At 44.3% G+C, this 26055-nt stretch overlaps 1 long non-coding RNA gene across 1 annotated transcript; it reads left to right on the top strand.

Annotated features, from left to right (window-relative positions):
* On the top strand, window positions 1-25045 carry LOC106505112. Its single transcript, XR_002341265.1, has 4 exons — window positions 1-60; window positions 7248-7310; window positions 11203-11320; window positions 21169-25045. It is a non-coding gene; the product is annotated as an uncharacterized LOC106505112 (long non-coding RNA).
* Window positions 25046-26055: the final 1010 nt, after the last annotated feature.

Genomic DNA, 26055 nt, shown 5'->3' with positions numbered 1-26055 from the left:
CAGTCACCAAAAATTGAGACGCCTGGATGGGGGCTGGGCACCGAATCCTCGGCTCCAGAGGTTAGTCCCGGGAAAGGGCCGGGGGACGCCTGGGTGGGGGCTGGGCACGAGACTCGCCTCCGAAGGTTAGTCCCCGAGAAAGGGCCGGGGAACTCCTGGGTGGGGGCTGGGCACCGATACCTCAGCTCCAGAGGTTAGTCCCCGGGCTGGGGGGGCGGGGCAGAGCGGAAACTGCTTGGGAGGTCTAGAAACCATTTGACGGGGCAGAGACTGCCTGGGAGACTAGAAAACAAAGCTGTCGCAGAGGAAGGGAACAATACTCTAGGAGCGGGCAAGTGGAAAGCCGCATCAGAGGGAACCTGGGAGAAGAGCCTGGTCTGCACCTGTGCTGGGGAGGGGAGAGAAGAAGGGGTGGGTCCCCATAGAATACCCCCCATGCCACAGCAAGCTTACAGGCCCACTAGCTAGCTGAAAGCTGTGCTTCCCAGTGCATCCCTCCCCCACCCCCGCCACACCTACGCTCTCACCGGACCGGGGCTGCCTGCCATCCAGGAGGGCTGGCCTCAACAATTGCCTGAAGCCTACACCGCAGGGGCTGTCCCTGCACAGGCCTGCTTGCCTTTTGGAGGGGCTACACTTCCGCAGAGCAGCAAAACACCACCAGCCCCCGAGAAAAGGCCTGCAGCCCGAAAAGCTAGAACAAGCTAGCCAGGCTGTGATAGATTGGCCTAATTCTCGACGGTTTTTCTGAGTCGGGCTGCCCGGGAGGAGCCTCTTGGGTTTCCAACGGCCTGCTACCCGCCCAAGCCCGCAGGGGATGCTCTGTGGACCAGCTGCATAGGACTGCCAGCTCCAGGCAGGACCCCTGCAGCCCAGAAAAGCTGCAACAAGCCTGGCCGAGTCGGGAAAAGATCTCAGACGGTTTTTCTGAGTCGGGCTGTTCGGGGAAGAGCCTCTTGGGTCTCCAACGGCCTGCTACCCGCCCAAGCCCCCAGGGGGTGCCCCACTCCCGTGAATAACTGCTCAGCACACCAGCCCTGGAAGAGCCCCTGCACCCAGAAAAGCTGCAACAAGCTCAGCCAGACTGTGAAAAGATCCGCCTACATTCTCAGGCCGTCCTTCTGAGTCAGGCAGCCCTAGGAAGAGCCTCTTAGGTTCTCAGTGACCCAGATAGCTGCTCCAGCCCCAGGGGGTGCTGCACTCCTGAGGAACAGCTGCCAACACCGCCAACCCCTGCAAGAACCCCACAGCCTAAAAACACCAGACCAAGCTCTGCATGACCAAGTGAAATCTGCTACCATCGTGGTGTGGACCTCCCAGTCCTGTCTGCCCTCAGGAAGCCCTCCTTTGCTTCAAAGAAACACTGTTAGCCCCATCAACTCTCCAGAAAAGCCACACTGCCTCAAAAAAGATTGACCAACAACGCCAAGCCCTCAGGAAATATTCCACGGCAGTGACAAGGCAAACACTGCCCGATAACGGAGAGTACAACTCCCTCAGGAGAAAGGAAACAACAAGCAAGATGGAGAAGCTGAGAAAACCACCCCCAGTCAAACCAACAGGAGAACTCACCTAAAACAGTCAGCAATGAAACACATCTCTGCAGTCAGACAGACCTGGAGTTCAAAAGAGAAATAGTGAAACTACTGAAGGAATTAAGAGAAGATATGAACAGTAATGCAGATACCCTCAGAAAGGAACTAGAAAATATAAGGAGGAGCCAAGAAAAACTAGAACATTCATTTGCAGAGATGCAAACTGAACTAGGGCAGTAAAAACCAGAATGAATAATGCAGAAGAACGAATCAGTGATATGGAAGATAGAATAAATGGAAATCACTCAATCTGGTCAATAGACAGAAAACCGAATCAAAAACTGGAAAGCAATATAAAAGACCTATGGGATAATATAAAGCAGGCCAATCTACACATAATAGGAATTCCAGAAGGAGTAGAAAAAGATAAGGGATGGAAAAAATATTTGAAGAAATTATCGATGGAAACTTCCCAAATCTAAAGGATACTGGGTTCAAGATACAAGAAGCACAGAGGGCCCCAAACAAACTGAACCCAAACAGACCCACACCAAGACACATCATAATAAAAGTGGCAAAAGTTAGTGATAAAGAGAGGATCCTAAAGGCAGCAAGAGAAAAACAGAAAGTTACCTACAAGGAACCCCATAAGAATATCAGCTGATTTCTCTACAGAAACAGTCCAGTCCAGGAGGGAATGGCAAGAGATATTTAAAGGCTAAAAGGAAAAAATATGCAACCTAGATTACTCTATCCAGCAAGAATATCATTTAAAATAGAAGGGGAAATAAAAGTTTTTCCCAACAAACAAAAACTTAAAGAATACAGCAACAAAAAACCCAGGTTAAAGGAAATATTGAAAGGGCTTCTCTAAACCAAAGAGAAAGGAAGGAAAGGGAAGAGAAAAAGAAAGAAAAAAAAAAGAAGAGGAAGAACTAGGACTGAGGAAACCGCAATCAGAGAGCAGTCACTCAAATAAGCCAGCATACAGATTTAATCATGAACATGCTTCAAACAAAATAAAATTAAAAAGAAAAAAAAAGAGTCATCAAAACCATAAAATGTGGGCAAGGGATGTCAGGAGGTAAATAACCCTTTTTGTTTGTATCCCTCTCTTCTTAATTTTAATATAGTAATGAAGTGTTTGAACTTACAGGACCATCAGGCTAAAACACACAATTATGGGAAGGGATTAGCATACTTAAAAAACAGGGCAACCACAAGCCAAAACCAAATATTGCATTTGCAAAAAATGGAAAAAAAAATACACTCAAGCAGATAATAACAGGAGACCATCCAACCAAAAAAAAAAAAAGAAAAAGAAAGAAAGGAAGAATGGAGAACCATAGAATCAACTGGAACACGAGGTTCAAATGGCAATAAATAATCATCTATCAATTATCACCTTAAATGTCAATGGGCTGAATGCCCCAATCAAAAGACACAGAGTGGCGGAGTGGATAAAAAGGCAAAAACCTTCAATACGCTGCCTACAAGAAACTCACCTTAGGACAAAGGATACATATAGATTGAAAGTGAAAGGGTGGGGAAAAATATTTCATGCCAATAGACATGACAGAAAAGCAGGAGTCACAACGCTCATATCAGACAAAATAGACTTTAAAACAAAAGACATAAAGACAAAGAAGGACACTACTTAATGATTAAGGGATCCATCCAAGGAGAGGATGTTACTATCATCAACATATATGCCCGAAATATAGGAGCACCCAGATACATACAACAAATATTAACAGACATAAAGGGAGATATTGATGAGAATACAATCATAGTAGGAGACCTAAATACCCCCCTCACATCAATGGACAGATCCTCTAGACAGAAAACCAATAAAGCAACAGAGATCCTAAAGGAAACAATAGAAAAGTTAGACTTCATTGATATCTTCAGGACACTACATCCAAAAAAAGCAGAATACACATTCTTCTCAAATGCTCATGGAACATTCTCAAGAATCGACCACATATTGGGACACAAAGCGAATCTCAATAAATTTAGGAGCGTAGAAATTATCTCAAGTATCTTCTCTGACCACAATGCCATGAAATTAGAAATCAACCATGGGAAAAGCAAAGAGAAAAAACCTACTCCATGGAGACTAAACAACATGCTACTAAAAAGCCAAGGGGTCAATGAGGAAATCAAGAAGGAAATTAAAAACTACCTTGAAACAAATGATAATCAAGACACAACCTCTCAAAATCTATGGGATGCTGCGAAGGCAGTGTTCAGAGGGAAATTCATAGCAATACAGGCCTTTCGCAAAAAAGAAGAAAGATCCCAAATTGACCACCCTTCACCTAAACGAGTTAGAAAAAGAAGAACAAAAAAGTCCTAAAGTCAGCAGAAGGAAGGAAATTATAAAGATCAAAGAAGAAATCAATAAAATAGAGACTCAAAAAACAATAGAGAAAATTAATAAAACCAAGAGCTGGTTCTTTGAAAAGGTGAACAAAATTGACAAACCCCTGGCCAGACTCACTCAAAAGAGGAGAGAAAGAACCCAAATCACCAAAATTATAAATGAAAAAGGAGAAATCACAACGGATACAGCAGAAATACAAAAAACCATAAGAGAATACTATGAACAATTATATGGCAACAAGTTTGACAATCTGGAAGAAATGGACAATTTTCCAGAATCTTACAGCCTGCCAAAACTGAATCAAGCAGAAACAGACCAACTGAACAGACCGATCACTAGAAATGAAATTGAAGAGGTCATAAAATCACTCCCTACAAATAAAAGTCCAGGACCAGATGGCTTCACAGGTGAATTTTATCAAACTTATAAAGAGGAATTGGTGCCCATCCTCCTTAAACACTTTCAAAAGGTTGAAGAAGAAGGAATACTCCCAAAGACATTCTATGAGGCCACCATCACCCTCATTCCAAAACCAGACAGAGATACCACCAAAAAAGAAAACTATCAGCCAATATCATTGATGAATATAGATGCAAAAATTCTCAACAAAATCATAGCCAACCGAATCCAACAGCATACCAAAAAAATTATACACCATGACCAGGTTGGGGTCATCCCAGGTTCCCAAGGATGGTTCAACATACGCAAATCAATCAGCATCATTCATCACGTTAACAAAAAAAAAGTCAAAAATCATATGATCATCTCAATAGATGCAGAAAAAGCATTTGACAAAGTCCAACATCCATTCATGATCAAGACCCTCGCCAAAGTGGGTATAGAGGGAACATTCCTGAATATAATCAAAGCCTTTTATGATAAACCCACAGCAAATATAATACTCAATGGGGAAAAAACTGAAAGCCTTCTCACTCAAATCTGGAACAAGACAGGGATGCCCACTCTCACCTCTGCTCTTCAACATCGTTTTGGAAGTCTTAGCCACAGCAATTAGACAAACAAAAGAAATAAAAGGCATCCATATAGGAAGAGAAGAGATCAAACTGTCACTGTATGCAGATGACATGATACTATACCTAGAAAACCCTAAGGACTCAACCCCAAAACTCCTTGAACTGATTAATAAATTCAGCAACGTGGCAGGATATAAGATTAACATTCAGAAGTCGGTTGCATTTCTGTATACCAGCAATGAAACATTAGAAAAGGAATACAAAAATACGATACCTTTTAAAATTGTACCTCACAAAATCAAATACCTCGGAATACACCTGACCAAAGAGGTAAAGGACCTATATGCCGAGAACTAGAAAACTTTAATCAAAGAAATCAAAGAAGATGGAAAGAAATGGAAAGATATTCCATGTTCCTAGATTGGAAAAAATCAATATTGTAAAAATGGCCATACTACCCAAAGCAATCTACAAATTCAATGCAATCCCTATCAAATGACCCATGACATTTTTCACAGAACTAGAACAAACAATCCAAACATTTATATGGAACCACAAAAGACCCAGAATCGCCAAAGCAATCCTGAGAAACAAAACCAAGCAGGAGGCATAATTCTCCCAGACTTCAAGAAATACTACAAAGCCACAGTCATCAAAACAGTGTGGTACTGGTACCAAAACAGACAGACAGACCAATGGAACAGAAGACAGAATCCGGAAATAGACCCTGACACCTATGGTCAATTAATCTTTGACAAGGGAGGCAAGAACATGAAATGGGAAAAGGAAAGTCTATTCAGCAAGCATTGCTGGGAAACCTGGACAGCTGCATGCAAAGCAATGAAACTAGAACACACCCTCACACCATGCACAAAAATAAACTCCAAATGGCTGAAAGACTTAAATATATGACAGGACACCATCAAACTCCTAGAAGAAAACATAGGCAAAACACTCTCTGACATCAATATCATGAATATTTTCTCAGGTCAGTCTCCCAAAGCAATAGAAATTAGAGCAAAAATAAACACATGGGACCTCATCAAACTGAAAAGCTTTTGCACAGCAAAGGAAACCCAAAGGAAAACAAAAAGACAACTTTCAGAATGGGAGAAAATAGTTTCAAATGATGCAACTGACAAGGGCTTAATCTCTAGAATATATAAACAACTTATACAACCCAACAGCAAAAAAGCCAATCAATCAATGGAAAAATGGGCAAAAGACCTGAATAGACATTTCTCCAAAGATATACAGATGGCCAGCAAACACATGAAAAAATGCTCAACATCGCTGGTTATAAGAGAAATGCAAATCAAAACCAACATGAGATACCACCTCACACCAGTCAGAATGGCCATCATTAATAAATCCACAAATAACAAGTGCTGGAGGGGCTGTGGAGAAAAGGGAACCCTCCTGCACTTCTGGTGGGAATGTCAACTGGTACAGCCACTATGGAGAACAGTTTGGAGATACTTTAGAAATCTATACATAGAACTTCCATATGACCCCGCAATCCCACTCTTGGGCATCTATCCAGACAAAACTCTACTTAAAAGAGACACATGCACCCGCATGTTCATTGCAGCACTCTTCACAATAGCCAGGACATGGAAACAATCCAAATGTCCATCGACTGATGATTGGATTCGGAAGAGGTGGTATATATACACAATGGAATACTACTCAGCCATAAAAAAGAATGACATCATGCCATTTGCAGCAACATGGATGGAACTAGAGAATCTCATACTGAGTGAAATGAGCCAGAAAGACAAAGACAAATACCATATGATATCACTTATAACTGGAATCTAATATCCAGCACAAATGAACATCTCCTCAGAAAAGAAAATCATGGACTTGGAGAAGAGACTTGTGGCTGCCTCATGGGAGGGGGAGGGAGTGGGAGGGATCGGGAGCTTGGGCTTATCAGACACAACTTAGGATAGATTTACAAGGAGATCCTGCTGAATAGCATTGAGAACTATGTCTAGATACTCATGTTGCAACAGAAGAAAGGGTGGGGGAAAAACTGTAATTGTAATGTATACATGTAAGGATAACCTGACCCCCTTGCTGTACAGTGGGAAAATAAAAAATAAAAAATAAAATAATAATAAAAGAATTCTGGCACCAAGAAGTTGGCCACAACCAGCCACACCTTCACCCCTTTTAGTAGAAAGTCTTTGGGACCCTTTTGCACTGGTTTGTCTGCTAGCTTTCTGAATAAAGCTATTTCTTTAGCCAACATTTGTGTATCACCTCTCACTTTATTGTCCTGTTGTGTGATGAGCCATTTGAGCCTGGACTTGGTAATAAATTCTGCCCTTTTATGCATTCCCACAGGTCCTCTGTCTCTTTTCTCTGCATTCCAGCCTTTGTCACCCCAGTTGAGTCCATAACATGGAGGTAAGTTTGCTTTGTAATGCAAATTGTTTTATTAAAATTGCTTTTATACTCTTTATGTGTTCCATTCAGTGTCACATGAAATTATTCACCCTTATAGAAAATACTGCTCTAGAGATAGCAATTATAAATAATCACCGAAAGTTAACAAAAAGTAATTTTAAGAACTTATTTCTAGATACTGTAAATAGATCAGGAGAAAATTGGCATCCTAAAAATTTTTCTGCCTTTAACGAACCTAGTATCACTGAAGAAAAAAAAACCCCTCATATCTGCAGCATGAGGTGAAATGCAGTAGGACGCATTATTAATTAATAATTATCTTAAGTAATATACTTTAAATATGGAGTTTCCTAAACAAATTGAAAATAGAAATTTCAGAAAATCCACCTGTTCCACCTCTGGGTATTTTTCCAAAGCATCTATGAATAAATGAATGCATGAGAAGATGTGATTCTCACACACACACACACACACACACACACACACACACACGCACACACACACAACCAGCCATGCTCCTGTGATATACACACATATGTATATATATCACAGATGGACTATTAGCCATAAAAATGAATGCAGTCTTACCATTTGTGACAAGATGGATGGACCTACAGGGTATTATGCTCAGTTAAATATCAGAAAAAGACAAACAATGTGATATCACCTATATGTGGAAACTAACAAAACAAGTGAACAAACCTAACAACACATAATGCAGTCATAGATACAGAAAACAAAGAGGTGGTTGCAAGAGGGGATATGGGTGCACTGATGAGAGAAATATGCCAGGGAAATTAATGACTTACAAAAATCTAGGTAAAAAATAAATGAGTTATGGGGATTAAATGTGTAGCATAGATAACATAGTGACTTTGTAACAACATTGGCTTGTGACAGATGGTTACTATATTAGTTGTGATGATCATTTTGGAATGAACAGCAAAATCAAAAATATATTTTTGCGTCTGGAACTCTTAGTGTTGTTGGTCAATTATACTTCAATTAAAAGGATTTCCCTTGAGGTTCAGCAGGTTAATGATCTGGCATTGTTACTGCAGCTGCTTGGGTCACTATTATAGTGCTAGTTTGGTATCTGGCCCAGGAAACTCCACATGCCATAGGCGTGGCCAAATAAAATTCAATTAAAAAAAAAAAACTGGGATAAGTAAGCCCAATCCAAATGCTTATCAACTTCTCCATGGATATGATGATCCTCTTGTCATGCATGATGATGTGATTAATAATAAAGACCAAATAATGTAAAGAAGAAAAAATGCATTAGAAAAAGTGAAAATAATCCAAGTGCTTCAGAGATCAGAATTTTAAAAACTCAGCAGTTAGGGTATAGGATTCAAAAAAGAATTAACATACTGAAAAATCATTTTGTAAATGAAGTTAAAACTAGGAGAAACAGGGTGAGAAATAAGACCTTATCAGAAATGGTGGATGAAAAGGAAGAAATTCTCAGTAACTATAAACAAAACGAAACAAAACAAAAACAACTCCTGGAACATAAATCAAGCAAGACATTGTAAAATATCTGATGAATGTGTTGAAATAAAAGACAGTCATAAGAGATCTGAAAGATGAATGATTGAGGGACCTGAAGGAGAAAAACCAATGGTACAAAGCAAATTTTAAACAGTATCATGCAGATTTTTCTGAAAATTAAAAAGGTCGGTCTTGAAATTGTTTTCAAAAGAACACTGATCATTTACTTGCAATGACTAATAAGAGATGATACTGCAGTGTCGGGCTTAAAAAAAATTCCTCTGGGCATCTAGAATAAAAAGGAGAACTATAAGGAAATAACACTTATAATTTCAGAAACATTGTTGCCAATAAATACTCTGTGCCAGAAGGAAATAGAGAAACATATTTAAGATTCACAAGGGGGCAGATGATGAATCACGAACTTTTTACAAGCCAGGCCGAGTGGGTATCAAGAGTCCTGATGTCCAAGCCATCACGAACGATCCTGGGTCTATTGTCCCCATGACCACTGGATTGAACAGGCTTCAGACAACAGACTCCCTAGAAAGACACTGACATGGGGAGTTCCCATCGTGGCTCAGCAGAAATGAATCTGACTAGCATCCATGAGGATGCACGTTCAATCCCTGGCCTCTCTCGGTGGGTTTGAGGATCTGGCACTGCGGTGAGCTGTGGTATAGGTCCCAGATGTGGCTCGGATGCAGTGTTGCTGTGGCTGTGGCATATGCCAACAGCTATAGCTCAGATTCAGCCACTAGCTTGGGAACTTCCATATGCTGCTGGTGTGGCCCTCAAAAGAACAATAACAACAACAACAACAAACCACTGACATGGGACCGGTGTAAAGTATGAACTTTGGAGTTCCTTACTGAACTGAGACTTGGTGAGGGATAAGTGAGGGAGGGAGTGATCCTGGTGGACGCTAGGGCACCTCCCTTCCAACAATTCATGAAGCGCTGCCTCTGCTGAGGGTGCTTTTCTATCTCTGTGTGTATTTTATAAAGCAGGATTCTAAAAGCAGCTGTATAGATAAATACAGTGTAATAACAAATTTAATAAGAAACATTTTATTTCATAAAACACAACATAGAGATGAATACTGAACACGTAGAACATATAGATAAAACTAAAGGATAAAACAAGGGACACACAATTAAACAACAGAGATTACATTAAGTGAGGTGTCCTAGGAGGTGAGCATTGAGTGAGGCTTCTGCTGTGCTTGTCTATGTGGAGGTCCTGATGGTATGGAGGTTGTGAGACAGGCTGGGGGTGTCCACATCCAGGCTGTCACTGGTGTCGGACTGACAATCTGTAACACAAAGGTGATCATTTGGGGACAATACTGCTATTTATTTATTTATTTATAAAAAAGCTTTGGCTACTCTCTCAGCATGCACAATTTCCTGGGCCAGGGATGGAACCCATGCCATACCTGTGACCAGAGACAGCAGGGACAAGCCAGAGCCTTACCCCGCTGAGCCACAAGGCAACTCCACAACACTGCTTTTTTTAAATGTAATAAAACAAGTTGTTTATGTTATTTAATGACAAAATTGAAGAAAAAAACAAAAGGAACAGAAGTAACATAAATCCTACCTGGCAACCCATCCCAAATGAGCACTGCAATGGAGTGCCACCTCATGCTGCTTTAGTGTGACTTGGACACGTATAGTATCTACAGAAGCTCCAGCGCAGATTGTGAAATGGGGCCATAAGGTGACCCAGACCTTGCAAGGGGGCTGCAGAGGCTGAGGGACCCCAAGGGCTCAGGTACCTCCTAGGCAAGCAGGGATCCTGCAGCTTCCCAACATGATACCAGGACCATGAAGAGTCCATAGGGATGCAGAGCAGGGACAGGTGAGTTCCCTGCTCACAGAGCAGCAGGTGTCTGGGTCTTCTTCACCCTTTTCCCAGAAGTCCTGAGACTGGACAGGTCAGGGCTACTCCTCCATTGCCTCACATCACCTGGTGATTCCCTGGGGGTGGGGGGAGGAGGCTCCCTGGTAACTTCAGGGGATGGGGATTGGCACTGCAGGGATGGGTCCTGCAGAGGATGTTGGACCACTCCAGTGGGGCTCTTCAAAAAGAACACACTGGGAAGAGCCCCTAGTGAGTTATGCACTTGATGGCCCTACAGTGCCCCTCTGACTAGCAACCTCAGGGGCTCCTGGGATGGGGATGTGTTGCTTGGAAGGTGTGCTCATGGCATCCTCTGGATGGATTAATACCCTCCTCTTTTCTCCACTTCGTGGTCACACTCAAGGGTGGCCACACAGTTTTGTCTGGCTTTCTGAAAAACCAAAAGAAAGTTGGGCATGCTGCGGAGAACAGGCGCATCTGTCTCCTCACCTTTGCACCCCCGGTCTGCCACATTGACACTGGTTCTTCCTAGGTGTGCTCATCATCAGCATCGGAAGCTGTCCCCCCAAATGTTTTTCTTAAACGCATGAACAGGGAGCGTTTTGGTGTCTGGAAGGAAAAGTACAGTCCCTGAGACCAAATCCATCATGGTAAGTATCATAAAAGGATGGAGAGAGGAGGTGGTAAAGACTTACAAGGAAGAGTCTGTGGGTGACAAAAAGAGAGGAAAACATAAAGATGTGAAAGAGGAAACAGATTACCTTATGACCCTGACAGTTGTGGTCAGAATTCTCATTATCTGCCATGTAGTGTTCTGTGTCCAGGGGCAGCCACCAGGTTGGGGAGGCCATGGGAAAGGAAAGGGGTGATTTAGAATCAAGATGGAACCTCAGGACCATGATGCTGCAGGGAGCTCAGTCTCGGGCCCCTTTCTGTCCTCGCCTCCATGGACCTCCCAGGGCCTCAGCTGGTTCACATCTACAGTGGAGAAGGTCTCTGATCCCCAAGATCCTGCTGCAGCCCTCTGCTTCCCTCAATGTGACTTGGAATAAGACCTGTGTCTTCCTGCCTCACACACAGGCTGCCTCTGTCCCCATGCACCTCAGGGCACACCCTGGCCTTCCTCCAGCACCCCAGCTTCCGACTCCCTCCTTCCTCATTTCTCTCCTCTAATTACTGCTCATTTCCTTCCTCCAATGAGGGCAGGGTGGAAGAAGGGCCATGGCTATGTTGCCTCTCTCCAGGCAGTTAGCCAATCCATGCCACCCAGGGAGTTCCTGGCATGGATGGGCCTGATCCTGTGCTGGCACCTGGGGGAGGGAAGGACAAAAACCTCCACACAACCAGGACTCCCTTATTACCTGGGGTGACCTGAGGTATCTGGCAGAAGCTTATTGCTCACAACACCACCCTGACTTTCCCAGCTCCTCAGAGAGGATAAAAGCACAATCAGAGGTGAAGGAATATATCCAAATTCCTTGCCCCAAAATGAGGCAACAGGCATCTACATAACACAGGGTGCCTGCCAGGATTTTGCCCTGAGACTTGGAAGGACAAGGAGGGATGAGAGCTGGTCAGGCCTGAGGAGAGGACACGGTGTGCACATGACTGGGGTGTGGGGATCAGGGCCAGGGCTGCCTGGATGAGCGGTGGATTCTCAGGCAACCAGGGGTCCCAGGCCCTGCTGCCCTGAGCCTCTGTCCTGGGCCTGGTCAAGCCCAGGAGACCAGGTGTGTGGGTCTGTGAGAGCAAGTGTGCAGAGAAGCCCAGCCTCCCCTTCACACATTCCTCTAGACTTCCTTCTGGTGGGGAGGGTCCCCAGGCAGGTGGACGTGGAGCCCTCTCTCAAACATGATGTGTGCATCAGCACATCAGCCTTGTGTGAGCTGTCCAGTCTGAGATGACCTTAAGGAGGCTGAAGCACATCCGTGATCCCAGAGGATGTGCTCCACAAGCCATCCTTCCCTGGGAGTGCCTTCACATGAGGAAGAAAGAGCAATGGGATCCTGAAAGTGCAGACAGAGTATACTTCTCATCCACCACCAGACACTCCTCCAAGAACTTGGGTCTCCAGTGTCAAGTGACTCTCAGAGTATTGTGCCCCATCAGCTTATGGCTGTCATAGGTGAATTTAAAAACAAAGCCAAAATCTGCTGCAAGGGATCCCCTCCAGCGGGGAACCTGAATCCGAGCTTTCACCTTTGGCAGTGTTGTTCCTACCTGAATTTTCATCAGTGTTGCTACCAACGCTCTTCACAATCAATTCTGCAGAAAAATAAACATGAGCAATGACATTATAAGAAAAGTTGCCCCACCCATTTCTCCCCTTCCCCTTCACCTAATGCTGCCTTCCAAGGCACCCCACTAGTCCTCTCCAGATTCTCACATCTCCCCTGGGCTCTGTGGAGCAACAGTCCTTCAGCAAGACATTGATCATGGTTTTAAACCTTCAAGAAAGCAAGATGCTGGGAGAAACACCTGTCAATCTCTCACTTCCGCAGGTCCATTACAGCTCTCCCCTCAAGTTGACTAACTAGAAACCCCAACATTTACAGGCACACTTGAAATATGGCTAGTGTGATCAAGCCATTGGGTGTTATGTGTGTGTGTGTGTGATTATTTTAATTGCTTGAGTTAACCACAATTTGAACTAAGTTAAAAATAACCTGGCACTTCTGGCTAGTGGGTACCACAGTGGACGGAGCAGCTCTAAGAGCTTGCAAGATGAAGAAGAGGCAAACAACCACCCTCACCTCACTGTTCCTTCATTCAGGGAACCTGGACATCCAGAGGGGATCTTTCATTTGCAGGTTATCTTGGGCACTTGGACCCATGCTAGGCGTTGTGAGAGTCCTTGGGGACACTCAAACAACAGTGTCAACACTCTGACCTGGGAGGAACTCCCAGAAGGGCACCCCATTTTTTGCTAGTAGAGAGGCGCATGGCTCAGGGCACCGGTGCTGGACAGAATGGGCAGACGGGAGAGAGGGTTGTGTCACTCTTTTCATGAGCACATCCTTCTCACCCCTGAGCCTGGAAGACCCAAGGAAGGCAGTGGCACCCCTTTATGGAGTGAACAATTTGTACACTGAAAACTACAGATCATGGCTGAAAGAAATTAAAGAAGGTGCAAGTGCTTGGAACGACACACCATGTTCCTAGACTGGATGGTTTAATGTTGTCGACATTTCTCTGCTACTGAAAATGAAGTACACATAAACTGCAACCACTCACAAAACCTCATGCCATTTTTTGAGACTTGGAAAAGAAAATCCTAAAATACAAGTAGAACCCCAAAGAACCCAAAATAAAAAAATGATCTTGACAGCAAAGAATAAAAATGGAGATGTCCCAATCCCCAGATTCAAAACACACTGCAAAGCCATGGCAGCAAAAAAGTCTACCCCTAGCATCTAAACAGGAAGACAGACCAATGATCCATAAGAGAAGGACCTAAAAATAAACTCACACATGTATGGCCAAATGATCACTGCCCAGGTTCTATGATTCCCCAGTCAAAAAAGTATAGTCTCCTTAACAATCGACAGAATGAAAAGGCAATCTATAGGGTGGGAGGAAATACTTGCAGATATTGCTTCTGAATAAGGGACCCAAATCCCAAAAATATAAGAAACTAACACTCAATTAAAACAAAACAAAACACACACACACACACACACACACACACACACACACAAAACAAAAAACAGAAGACTGTGGGATAATAGCTGAGTTTAAAAATGGGTAAACACCTTGAGAAGATTATAACCCCATAGAAGCTATGACAGTGATCAAATATATGTGAAAATGTATGTTGCGCTCAACTTGGACTCTGTGGTTAAGAGATGCAAGCAATTGCTTTGGGAGCAGATAAGCAATGAGATCCCACTGGATAGGACAGGGCAAAATAACTAGTCACTTATGAAGGAAAAAATTAAAAGCACTAAAAAAAAAACACTATGGAAGGGCTGATTTCCATGAAAAGTATGCTAATAAATGGATTCAAAAAACACTGCTCTTAAAGAAAATCCAATATAGAAGAACTGACAGCACTGAAAGCTTACCATTAAAAACAGCCACTATCATTCACATCATGGTTGTTCTCCAAGCTTCATTTTCTACATGGTGTGTGCAGCATATGCCCTGATTAAATGTATAACCACACTAACGAGAATCTTACAACAAGAGGGACTTACTTCATGGAGAGAAACAGAGGGGGCACTGAGTCCTTCTCACCCAGATGGGCAGCGAGTTTGTACAATGGTGCCAGACACCAGGCTAAGGATGAGGGTGCACTACTCTGAGCTCTCACTTGCAACATCGCCTGGGTGTGTGCTACCTAGGGTGGCCAAACGTAAGAATGACAGTGACACTGTCCAACACAAGACGATGCCTCTCCGATTCCCGTCTGCTTTGGCTGTGTTGAAGCAATGACAGCAGCACTGGCAGGGACCTTTTAAAATGCACAGCATCGACAGGACCTCTGGAGACCCTGGTCTTCCCGAGCAAAGACACAGAGCAGAGGCCCTCCCCGCTCCATGCTCCCCATGAATGATCAAATCCTGTCTGAGGGATAGGTGCAGGTCAGGGGTCCAGAGCAGACCCATGGATAACCCAGCCTGGGTCCCACTTTGGCTTTTCCACGTAGGTGGTCAAGAGCTTAGGACATGTGGCTCTGCACCATCTCCACCTGAGCAACAGGAAAATTAAGCCAACTTGGGAACAGTGCTGGTGATGGGAGAATGCGTGAATGTAGACAAGCTTGCAGAAGGGATGGAGTTTGTGTTAGGGAAATTTGATGATTGTCTTGTCCATGTAAATATGAAAAATATCTCATGAGGAAACATACCACATGTGCTCACACATGGACCTCGCTCCTTGTCCCTCATAACATGTAACAACCCAAGGCATCAACATGATAGACTTGTGTCCAGGGCATGGACATCTTGGGCATCACTATGAGTGGCAAAAAGCTGCATGCTCTACACCCCCAACTCTCTTTCCAAAAGGACCCCAGGATCTGGAGGCTCTGCAACCAATGCCAGCAAGAAAGCCCCACATTCTACTACACCCAGATTGTTCGTCACTGGAGTGATGATCTCTGAATACACACCGCTGCTGTTAGTCTTCTCCTTCGTCGACTAGAGAAAAGAAAACAGTGTGAGAATCTAAGCTTTGTGGGCTCTATGGACAAAGGACATTTCACTGTATTTCTTTTCTCAGAAAACCAAATGGAAACTTCCCTTGAGTCCATGGTCCCAAAGAAAACAGAGAGGTCATCCATCTGTGAGAAAGGCTTCAAAATTTCCTGGAAGACCTCTCAAGACTATTTTGACCAAAAATTACAAAATTCTCTTTCAAGGAGGGTAATACTCTGTGGAGAAAATGATCTGAACCACACATGCAGTTTGTAACTGATGCTATCATATTGAAAAATCTCCTTTTCAATCAGTCATTCATTTGGAAAGGCATTCAGTCAAAAATCACCCAACCCAGGAAAAAAGTAAGTCTCCACACTTTGAACAGTATAGACTTTCATGCTTGAATTTGCTTGAAAACAAGGAGGAAATGAAGTTATGCTTTCATCTCAGATAATAAAAGGCACTTACTGTGGAGAAAGATGACGACTCTTCCAAAATTAGTGAGAGTTTTCCTAGGAATACATAGAGTAAGGGTCACAATATTGGTAATGCTGCTCAGGAATTATTCAGGCAGCATTGTTGGGGAGTGGTGTGTGAACACAGGGAGGGAGGGGAAGGATGGGAGATTATTAAGTATGGGCCCTCGTGCTGTTGGCCGACCACTCCAGTGGGATGAGGCTGGCCAAGGGGAGGTTCCTTGACATAATGAGAAGGGGAGCTTTAAGCTTCCTAGCTAAAGCCAACACAATCAACTCAATGTAGGCCATTTGAAAAAAGGTAAATTCCAAATTCATGTTCTGCGGACCTCCCACTGTGGCTCAGTGTGTTAAGGACACAAAGCTGTCTCCGTGAGGATGCAGGTTCACTCCCTAGCTTCCCTCAGGGGCTTAAGGATCCAGGGTTGCTGCATGCTGCAGTGTAGTGTGCACATGTGGCCTGGATCCGGTGTTGCCATGTCTGGGTACAGCTCTGAGTCGATCCCTACCCTGGGAACTTCCGTATGCCACAGGTGTGGCCGTAAACACATAGCATAACAAAACAAAAATAATTCATGCTACGTTTCAAGGACAGAGTCCAATGACTCCTCCAGCCTATTTTACATCCCAGGGCGATTCCCACTACTTCTTGAAAGGTTACAAGACCATTTCATCTCCACACATTCACATGCCCTGCTTCTGTTCAGCATCTCTTCTCCTTGATTATTTTTTTTACTTCCTTTTGCGTGATGACACAGATATAATATTTGTCCTTTGCACAATTGTTAACCATACAGTCCCGTAGCCTTTTTGACTTCCACATGCTTTAGTACCCATCAACCCTACCTACACCCACACCTTTGTCATCATGCCCGACATGACCCATCATAACTCACCTTCCCCTTGCCGCCAGGCCCTGGTAATTTCTACTTCTGTTAATAGGAATTTGCCTACACAAGCAGAATTACATGATATTTGTCTTGCTGTGCCTGCCTCATTTCACTCACCACAATAGATTTTTGTATTATCTGGTCCACCCCTACTCTAACATATTTCGAGCTTTAATGCCACTCTGTGGCTAAAGAGTAGCTCATTCGGAGTATCTTTTGCATTTCATTTTGCCAGTCATCTCATTCATCATCACATTCATCAAAGCCTTTTGTGTACTGCCCATCTTTGGACCCTGGGAGAAATACGCCAGGGAGCATTCGGGTATGGATTTCTCTGTGCTACAGTGGTGAGAAATCACATTGCGCATCTGTCAAAGAGCAGAGCTTATAAGAACACCAAGTATGACTCCCAAGGCAAACTATAGATGTTTCATTAATAAAAAGGTATCCACAGTGTTCCACTAATTGTAATAAAGGTACCACCAATGGCTGGACCTGGAGTGGTGGGATTTAGGAACCGTCTGTGTCATTTGACTTCTTTGTCCACACAATCCAGGTCTAAACAATGTCTAATAATTGAAAGACATCTGGAAACATGGTCTCCCTGAGGGAGACATATCAGCTAATGTCCAATAGCCAGTTATCATCTACACCCTAGCTAGACATCATCTTCACTCTTAACCATCAACCAGCTATTGAGATTTCAAAGTAGTTTTATTTCCACAAGTATTACACCACCACCTGACCAAGTATGTTTCAATTTGGACACACACACACACAGGATATCACATAATACTTCCTCGTTCATTCGTATACAGGGGACATGAAAGAAAACTTGTCCTTGCATGCACTTAATGAGAAAATCTCGATGAGCTTGACCCACCTGTTGGGTGTAACTGCTTGCGGCGCCAGTAGAAAAAACTTCCGACACAGCCAGAGGTTGATACTTCTGCCACCGCAGGAGGGTTTCCTCCAGTTGGGAAGCAGCATGCTAGGCAATGTATCAGAACAGGGAGGACAGTTGACATCTTGCTGTCAGAAGACCATAGGGAAATTCATACTCGTTTATTCCATTTTATCTTTTGGTCCCCTGGCTCACCAGCTGCCCAGGAGTGCTGCCTGGATCAAAGTCAGACTTAGAAGGATCATGCAGTTTAAAACAACCGAAAGACAGGGTTTGGAACAAATGCCTTTGTTTAACTGAGACCTTCTAGAAACACAGGAAAGTAGAGTGATCGTGCCTAATGGTCTGGTTCAAACACATTTAGAAGAATCATGAACCTGGGGAAAGGGTTGTAGATCCCTAAGGGCCTCGATGCCCTGTTCTAAGAGGTGGAAAGATTCTTCTAAATGTGTTTGAACTGGTCTTCTGGCTGACTTTTAGTACGATGTTATGAGGACGACTTCATGAAGTACGGGTAACATTTTAGAAAAAGGAAGGACGGGTGCCTCGTCAATGCTCCGTATGTGTTCATCCTTGAGTGGTGGCAAGAGTAAGCTAGACACTCAGTGGTGGTTGAAGCCAGAGAGGGTAAATGGATGCCTCAAGTCAGGAAGGGTGGAAGCTTATGCCCCAGCATCTTCATGGGATCGATGCTGTGCAGCTGATGGACAGTATCTATTTTCATCTCCTCTGATACTCAGTCCTGTTGCAGGTGAGGAAGTGCAAACAGGACCGACATGAGGAGTAACGAAGTGGCAGTCCAAGGGTCACAACAATGACGAGTGATGAATCTGAGGCAGGTGGACCAGACATATTAATTAACACAACAAAGGTGGAAGTTATAACTCTATAGATAGCTCAGAGTGGTAGAAATGACAAGAAATATCTAAGAAGAAAAATGCATGTGAAAAAGTGAGTGAGCCCATTTGAAGGAACAGCCACCAGGGGATCAATGTAAACTCACCTTTGGAACAGCAATTGAGATTGCCCATTCCTAAAGCATGAGCCGTGAAGTGAGAGCTTCGCACTGGCCACCACATACGAACCTCTCAGGCCACAGAGTGACAGTCTGACCATGAGGCAAGAAGTGCATAAGCACATTACCATGGTGATGTGTCATCATACAACTCTCAGGGGGAAGTCAACCCTGCACAAGATGGGTCCAACTGCTTCTGGCAGAAAGCGTGTTTCCGTGGACAAGCTTGGCTTCTCAGAGGAAGCTTTTCATTTCCAAAATTGAATCCCAGGCTCCCACATAACTCTCTGATTAAGAAAATAATTTTCTGTGAGAGAGAATGACCTGCCCCCCAGGAGGAGTTGAGAGCAAACCCTGCAGGGGGGAGAGCCAAAAAGCCAGCAGGTGGAGAACTTAAAGAAGTCCCATTACTGTTTCAATGATCATACCCCTCCATTTCTACTCTTCCTGAGTCACCAGACATTTGCAGATCAAACCATTTCAAAATGTGAGATTCACGCTTATTATAACCAGGGTGAATATTTTCATCTTTCATTTCGACTGCTATTCTGCAGTGCCCTATTCAGGTTTTCTCCTCACAAAAGCTAATATATTTTTTTATTTTTTTAATATTTTCTTTTTTTTAATCTTTTTTGCTATTTCTTCTTGGGCCGTTCCCGCAGCATATGGGGGTTCCCAGGCTAGGGGTCTATTGGAGCTGTAGCCACCAGCCTACGCCATAGCCACAGCAACGCCAGATATGAGCCGCATCTGCAACCTACACCACAGCTCAAGGCAACGCCGGATCGTTAACCCACTGAACAAGGGCAGGGACCGAACCCGCAACCTCATGGTTCCTAGTCGGATTCATCAACCACTGCGCCACGACGGGAAGTCCAAAAGTAATATTTTTGATGCATATTAAAAATAATTTTCCAATTTGTCACATGCTTGTATCTTGCTACAGTTACTTGTACATACAACCTGAGGAGAGTTTTTCATTTGCCGGAAAAAAAAAAGAAATTAAGAGAGAGAGAGAGAGAGAGAGAGAGAGAGAGAGAGAGAGAAAGAAAGAAAGAAAGAGAAAGAAAGAAAGAATGAAAGAAAATCAGTAATTATTTTTGTAATTTCTGGCTTTGAGAAAGGAAAGGAGGAAGAATATTATGACTTTTATTCATACTAAGGATTAAAGACGCCCTGAAGAAAAGCTTTTACTACTTAGGAACATAAGTATGGGGCTTTTGAGACAAATTTTTCTATTAAACACTTGTGACTATGTCTAAACATGCATGTCAAAGGGCCAATCAGTTTTTTAGGAAGCGGATACAACTTTTCCCCTAGAAGTTATGGACAGCCAGAAATATCCCAGTCCATTCCCAAAGTGAGCAGAATGTTTTATAAAGCACGCACGGTAATGTGTGTCTCAAATAGAGATCTCAGAACATATTGGATGTGAGCGTGATGGTGCACCAATGATTCATCCATTTAAACAGCTTAGATGTACGGTACAAAGTGCCTACTTATCCCAAAAGGAACTGGTAGGTGTTTGCTGGCAAAGAGGGGCACGTTCAGTTTGTGATTAAAAGAAACTTGTAAATGTCCAACTCTTGATTTTGGTAGTGGAGAATTCACTGAGTTTGGATATAGAGTCAGTTTGCCAGGTAGATTAGGCATTCCTTTGACCAAGCCACACAGTGGTTTATTTATTTGTGTGTGTGTGTGGTGGGGGGAGAGGAGGGAATCTTCCTCTAGTTGATTCCACAAATGTTTTTAAAAGTTGGTGACTAATAGTAATGATGCATCAAGACAAATGATGTAAAAATGATGGAACAGGGCCAACTTGGAGACAATCACTGCTACATGCATCGTATCATGAACAGCCTAACCAAATCCCACTGCCTATAAGTAGCATAAGCTACTGTGCTTATGGCGTGCATCTTTGTGTTCCCTCCTAAGCGGAGGCTATGTTGGAATGCCAACATCCAGTGGGATGGTACCGGGAGGTGGGGCCTTTGGGAGGCAATTAGTTTATGAGGGTGCAGTCCCTCTAGGAAGAAGAGAGCTCTCCCCTTTTCCTCTTTGTTCTTTTTTAGTTTTTGTCATGTGAGGACGCATGGGAAAAAGGACCCTGTGTAAATCAGAAACAAAGAAGACAAAACAAGGAGAGGCGGCAGACAAGGTGATGGAGAAGGGGCCTGGAGTGCACACGGGTAGCTGCAGAGGACCAAGGAACAGGAGGAAGGCTGCCCTCCCCAGGCTTGCAAGGAGACACCTCCCCCAGTGTTCACTCCAGGGAAGGGGACGGCCTTCCTCTTAGCCACTCAAGCAGGGGTCCAAGGAAGAACCCAAAGCATTAACTATCTAGGGACCAACCTGAGCCAGGAGCTGCAAGACCTCTACACCGAGAGCAATAAAACATGACTCAAGGAAGTTGAAGAGGAGTCAAAGAAGGGGAGAGATAGTCCATGCTCCTGGCTTGGAAAAATGAATATCCTAAAAATGGCCATTCTACGCAAAGCAATCTACAGATTCAATGCCATCCCCACCTGTGATAGTTTTCACAGAAGTAGAACAAAACCATCCAAACATTTACACGGAACCAAAACAGGCCCAGAATGGCCAAGGCAATCCTGAGGAACAAAAACCAGGCAGGAGGCACACCTCTCCCAGACTTTGGTCAATATTACAAAGCTACAGTAAGCAAGACAGTGTGGTAAAGGTACCAAAACCGACACACAGACCATTGGAACAGAATGCAGAACCCAGAAATAACCCCCAAACCGACGGTCAATTATTCTTCAACTGAGGGGGCAAGAATGTAAAATGGGGAAAAGACAGTCTGTTCAGCGAGTGGTGCTGGGAAGCTGGACAGCCACATGAAAATCCATGAAACTGGAAAACACCCTCAAACCGTGCACAAAGAGAAACTCAAAACGGCTTAAAGACTGAAACGTAAGACAAGACACCATCAAACTCCTGGAGGAGAATGTCCGCAAAACATTCTCTGACATCAAAGCATTTCTGTAGGTCACACTGAGTGCAAGGAAAAAGAAACCAAAGCAAAACTAAACAAATGAGTCCTAATCAAGCCCATAAGCCCTTGCACAGCAAAGGAACTCATAAAAACTAACACAGCCTATGGAATGGGAGAAAATAGTTTCAAGTGATGCAACTGACATCAGCCTAACATCTAAAACACACACACACACACACACACACACACACACACACACAAATCAAGACACTTCCAACACAACAGCAAAAACAAACAACCCATTTGAAAAATGGGCAAGAGAACTGAACAGACAGTTACCCAAGGAAGATAGACAGCCAGCCAACAGGCACATCAAAACATGCTCAACATCATGAATGATTAGAACAAGGCATATCAAGGCTACGAAGAAGGACCACCTCACACCTGTCAGAATGGCCATCATTAGTAAGTCTAGAAATAACAAATGCTGGAGAGGGTGTGGAGAAGAGGGAACCCTCCCTCCTACCCTGTTGGTAGGAATGTAGCTTGGTACAACCGCTATGGAAAACACCATGCAGGTACCTTGGAAAACTAAATGTAGAACTAGCATGTGACCCAGCAATCCCACTCTTGGGCGAATATGGGGACAAGACTTGCCTTGAACAAGATACATGCACCCATGGATGTTTACATACAGTGCTGAATGTCCATTGCAGCACTCCTCACACTAGCCAAGACATGGAAACAACCTAAATGTCCATCGACAGGTGAATGGGTTAGGAGGAGGTGGGATAGATACACAATGGGATACTCCTCAGCCATAAAAGGAAGGAATAGTGCCATTTGCACCAAAGTGGGTGGAACTAGAGACGCTCACACTAAGCAAAGTCCCTCAGAAAGAGAAACACCAATCCCGTACGATAGCACTTATACCTGGACTCTAATACACAGCACAAATGATCCTTTCCACGGAATAGAAACTCAAGGACTTGGAGAAGGGACTTGTGCTTGCCAACAGGGACAGGGAGGGAGTGGGATGGACTGGGCCTCTGGGCTTAAGGGATGCAAACCATTGCATCTGGACTGGATAAGCAATGAGAGCCCACTGGATTGCACAGGGAACAATATCCAGTCACTCACGAAGGAACGTGATAGAGGATAATGGGAGAAAATGTATGCATGCCTGTGTGTATGTGCACGTGCACACGCACGTGTGTGCACCTGTGCGTGACAGGATCACTTTCCTGCACCGTAGAAATTAACAGAAAAATTTAAACCTAGTATAATGGAAAAAATAAAAAATCATTTAAAAAGTTAAAACTTTACTGGAGGGATAATTTCTAGGAAAAGTATGCTAATGAAAGGATTCACAATACATTGATCTTAAAATCAAAAATAGAAGACATGACAATGCTCTAATCCAACCATTAATAGCAGCCACTATCCATCCCATGACAGTTTTTCTGCAGGCTTCATTTTGTGCGTGGGCCCTGAACAAAAGGATGTCCACACTCACAAGAGCCTTACAACAAGAGGGGCTTACTTCATGGAGAGAAACACAGAGGGAGCACGGAGTCCTTCTCACCCAGATGGGCAGCGAGTTTGTACAATGGTGCCGGACACCAGGCTAAGGATGAGGGTGCACTCTGAGCTCTCACTTGCAACATCGCCTGGGTGTGTGCTACCTAGGGTGGCCAAACGTAAGAATGACAGTGACACCGTCCAATACAAGACGACGCCTCTCCGATTCCCATCTGCTTTGGCCGTGTTGAAGCAATGACAGCAGCACTGGCAGGGACCTTTTAAAATGCACAGCATCAACAGGACCTCTGGAGACCCTGGTCTTCCCGGGCATAGACACAGAGCAGGGGCCCTCCCCGCTCCGTGCTCCCCATGAATGATCAAATCCTGGCTGAGGGAGAGGCGCAAGGCAGGGCTCCAGAGCATCCCCATAGGGAACCCAGCCTGGGTCCCACTTTGGCTTTTCCACGTAGGAGGTCAAGAGCTTGGGCCAACGGTCTCTGCCCCATTGGGAACAGTGGCGGTGAGGGATGAGTGCATGCCTGTAGAGGTGGTATGCGGAGGTGATGGGATGTGTCTTAAGGAAAGTTGAGAGGTGTATTTTCTGTATAAATAGGAGCGAGCTCATGAGGAAACAGATGCTTACACCACAAGTGCGCACACATGGACCTCACTCCCTGTCCCTCCTAATGTGTCACAACCCAAGGAATCAACACAAGAGACTTGTGTCCAGGGCATGTACCACCAGGGCATCACTCTGACCGGGAAAGAGCTGCCTGCTCAACATCCCAGACGACCCCCTTTCCAAAAGCATCCCAGGATCTGGCCACTCTCCAACCAATGCCAGCAAGGAAGACCCACCTTCTTCTTCAACTTCAACCTGATTGTTCGTCACTGGAGTCGTGATCTCTGACGTCACTGCATTATCATTAGTCGTTTCACTGGTCATCATCTAGTGCAAGAAAACAGTGTGAGATCTCAGCTTCCTGGTCTCTATGGACACAAGAATTGTCATGGTCTTTCTGTCCATCAAAACCCAAAAGGGAAACACGCCTCGAGTCCATGGTCCCAAAGAGAACACAGAGGTCATCCTGGACAGAGGCTTCAAATCTCCGTGGAGGAATTCTTATGTGTACTTTGACACCAAATCACCAAAATCTCTTGCAAGGAGGGCAATTCTCTGCTGATAACACTGCTCTCAGCCATACTTCCAGTTTCTAAAGGCTATTGTCATTTTTTCAATCAGTCACACATTGGGAGAGACATTCAGTCAACATGCATCCAACCCAGGAAAAATGTAGGTCTCCACTGATTTGAACAGTTTAGACTTTCATAGTTGAAATTGGTAGACAAAAGGAGGAAATTGGAGTTCCCGTCTTGGCACAGTGGAACCAAAACTGACTAGAAAGCATGAGGTTGCGGGTTTGATCCCTGGACTCGCTCAGTGGGTTAAGGGTCTGGTGTTGCCATGCGCTGTGGTGTAGGTCACCCACTCGGCTCACATCGAGATTTGCTGTGGCTGTAGGGTACGCTGGCAGCCGTAGTTCTGATTAGATCCCTAGCCTGAGACACTCCATATGCTGAGGGTGTGGCCCTGAGAGAGAGAGAGAGAGAGAGAGAGAGAGAGAGAGAGAGAGAGAGAGAGAAGCAACAAGAAAAAAGAAAAATTGAGGAAATGAAGTTATGCTTTGATCTCAGATAATAAAAGGCACTTACGATGGAGCCAGTTGGAGCCTCTGTTTCTCCTGTGATGCTGGGCAGCTCTGCCTGGAATTCCTCCATTTTTTCTAGGAGGACACAGATGAAGGGTCATGATATTGGTGATGCTGCTCAGGAATTATTCAGGCAGCATTGTTGGGGAGTGGTGTGTGAACACAGGGAGGGAGGGGAAGGATGGGAGATTATTAAGTATGGGCCCTCGTGCTGTTGGCCGACCACTCCAGTGGGATGAGGCTGGCCAAGGGGAGGTTCCTTGACATAATGAGAAGGGGAGCTTTAAGCTTCCTAGCTAAAGCCAACACAATCAACTCAATGTAGGCCATTTGAAAAAAGGTAAATTCCAAATTCATGTTCTGCGGACCTCCCACTGTGGCTCAGTGTGTTAAGGACACAAAGCTGTCTCCGTGAGGATGCAGGTTCACTCCCTAGCTTCCCTCAGGGGCTTAAGGATCCAGGGTTGCTGCATGCTGCAGTGTAGTGTGCACATGTGGCCTGGATCCGGTGTTGCCATGTCTGGGTACAGCTCTGAGTCGATCCCTACCCTGGGAACTTCCGTATGCCACAGGTGTGGCCGTAAACACATAGCATAACAAAACAAAAATAATTCATGCTACGTTTCAAGGACAGAGTCCAATGACTCCTCCAGCCTATTTTACATCCCAGGGCGATTCCCACTACTTCTTGAAAGGTTACAAGACCATTTCATCTCCACACATTCACATGCCCTGCTTCTGTTCAGCATCTCTTCTCCTTGATTATTTTTTTT

The sequence above is a fragment of the Sus scrofa genome, unplaced genomic scaffold (assembly GCF_000003025.6).
Source record: "Sus scrofa isolate TJ Tabasco breed Duroc unplaced genomic scaffold, Sscrofa11.1 Contig51, whole genome shotgun sequence".
NCBI lineage: Eukaryota > Metazoa > Chordata > Mammalia > Artiodactyla > Suidae > Sus > Sus scrofa.
The sequence above is the reverse complement of the archived record's forward strand: the minus strand, read 5'-3'. Positions and strand labels throughout refer to the sequence as shown.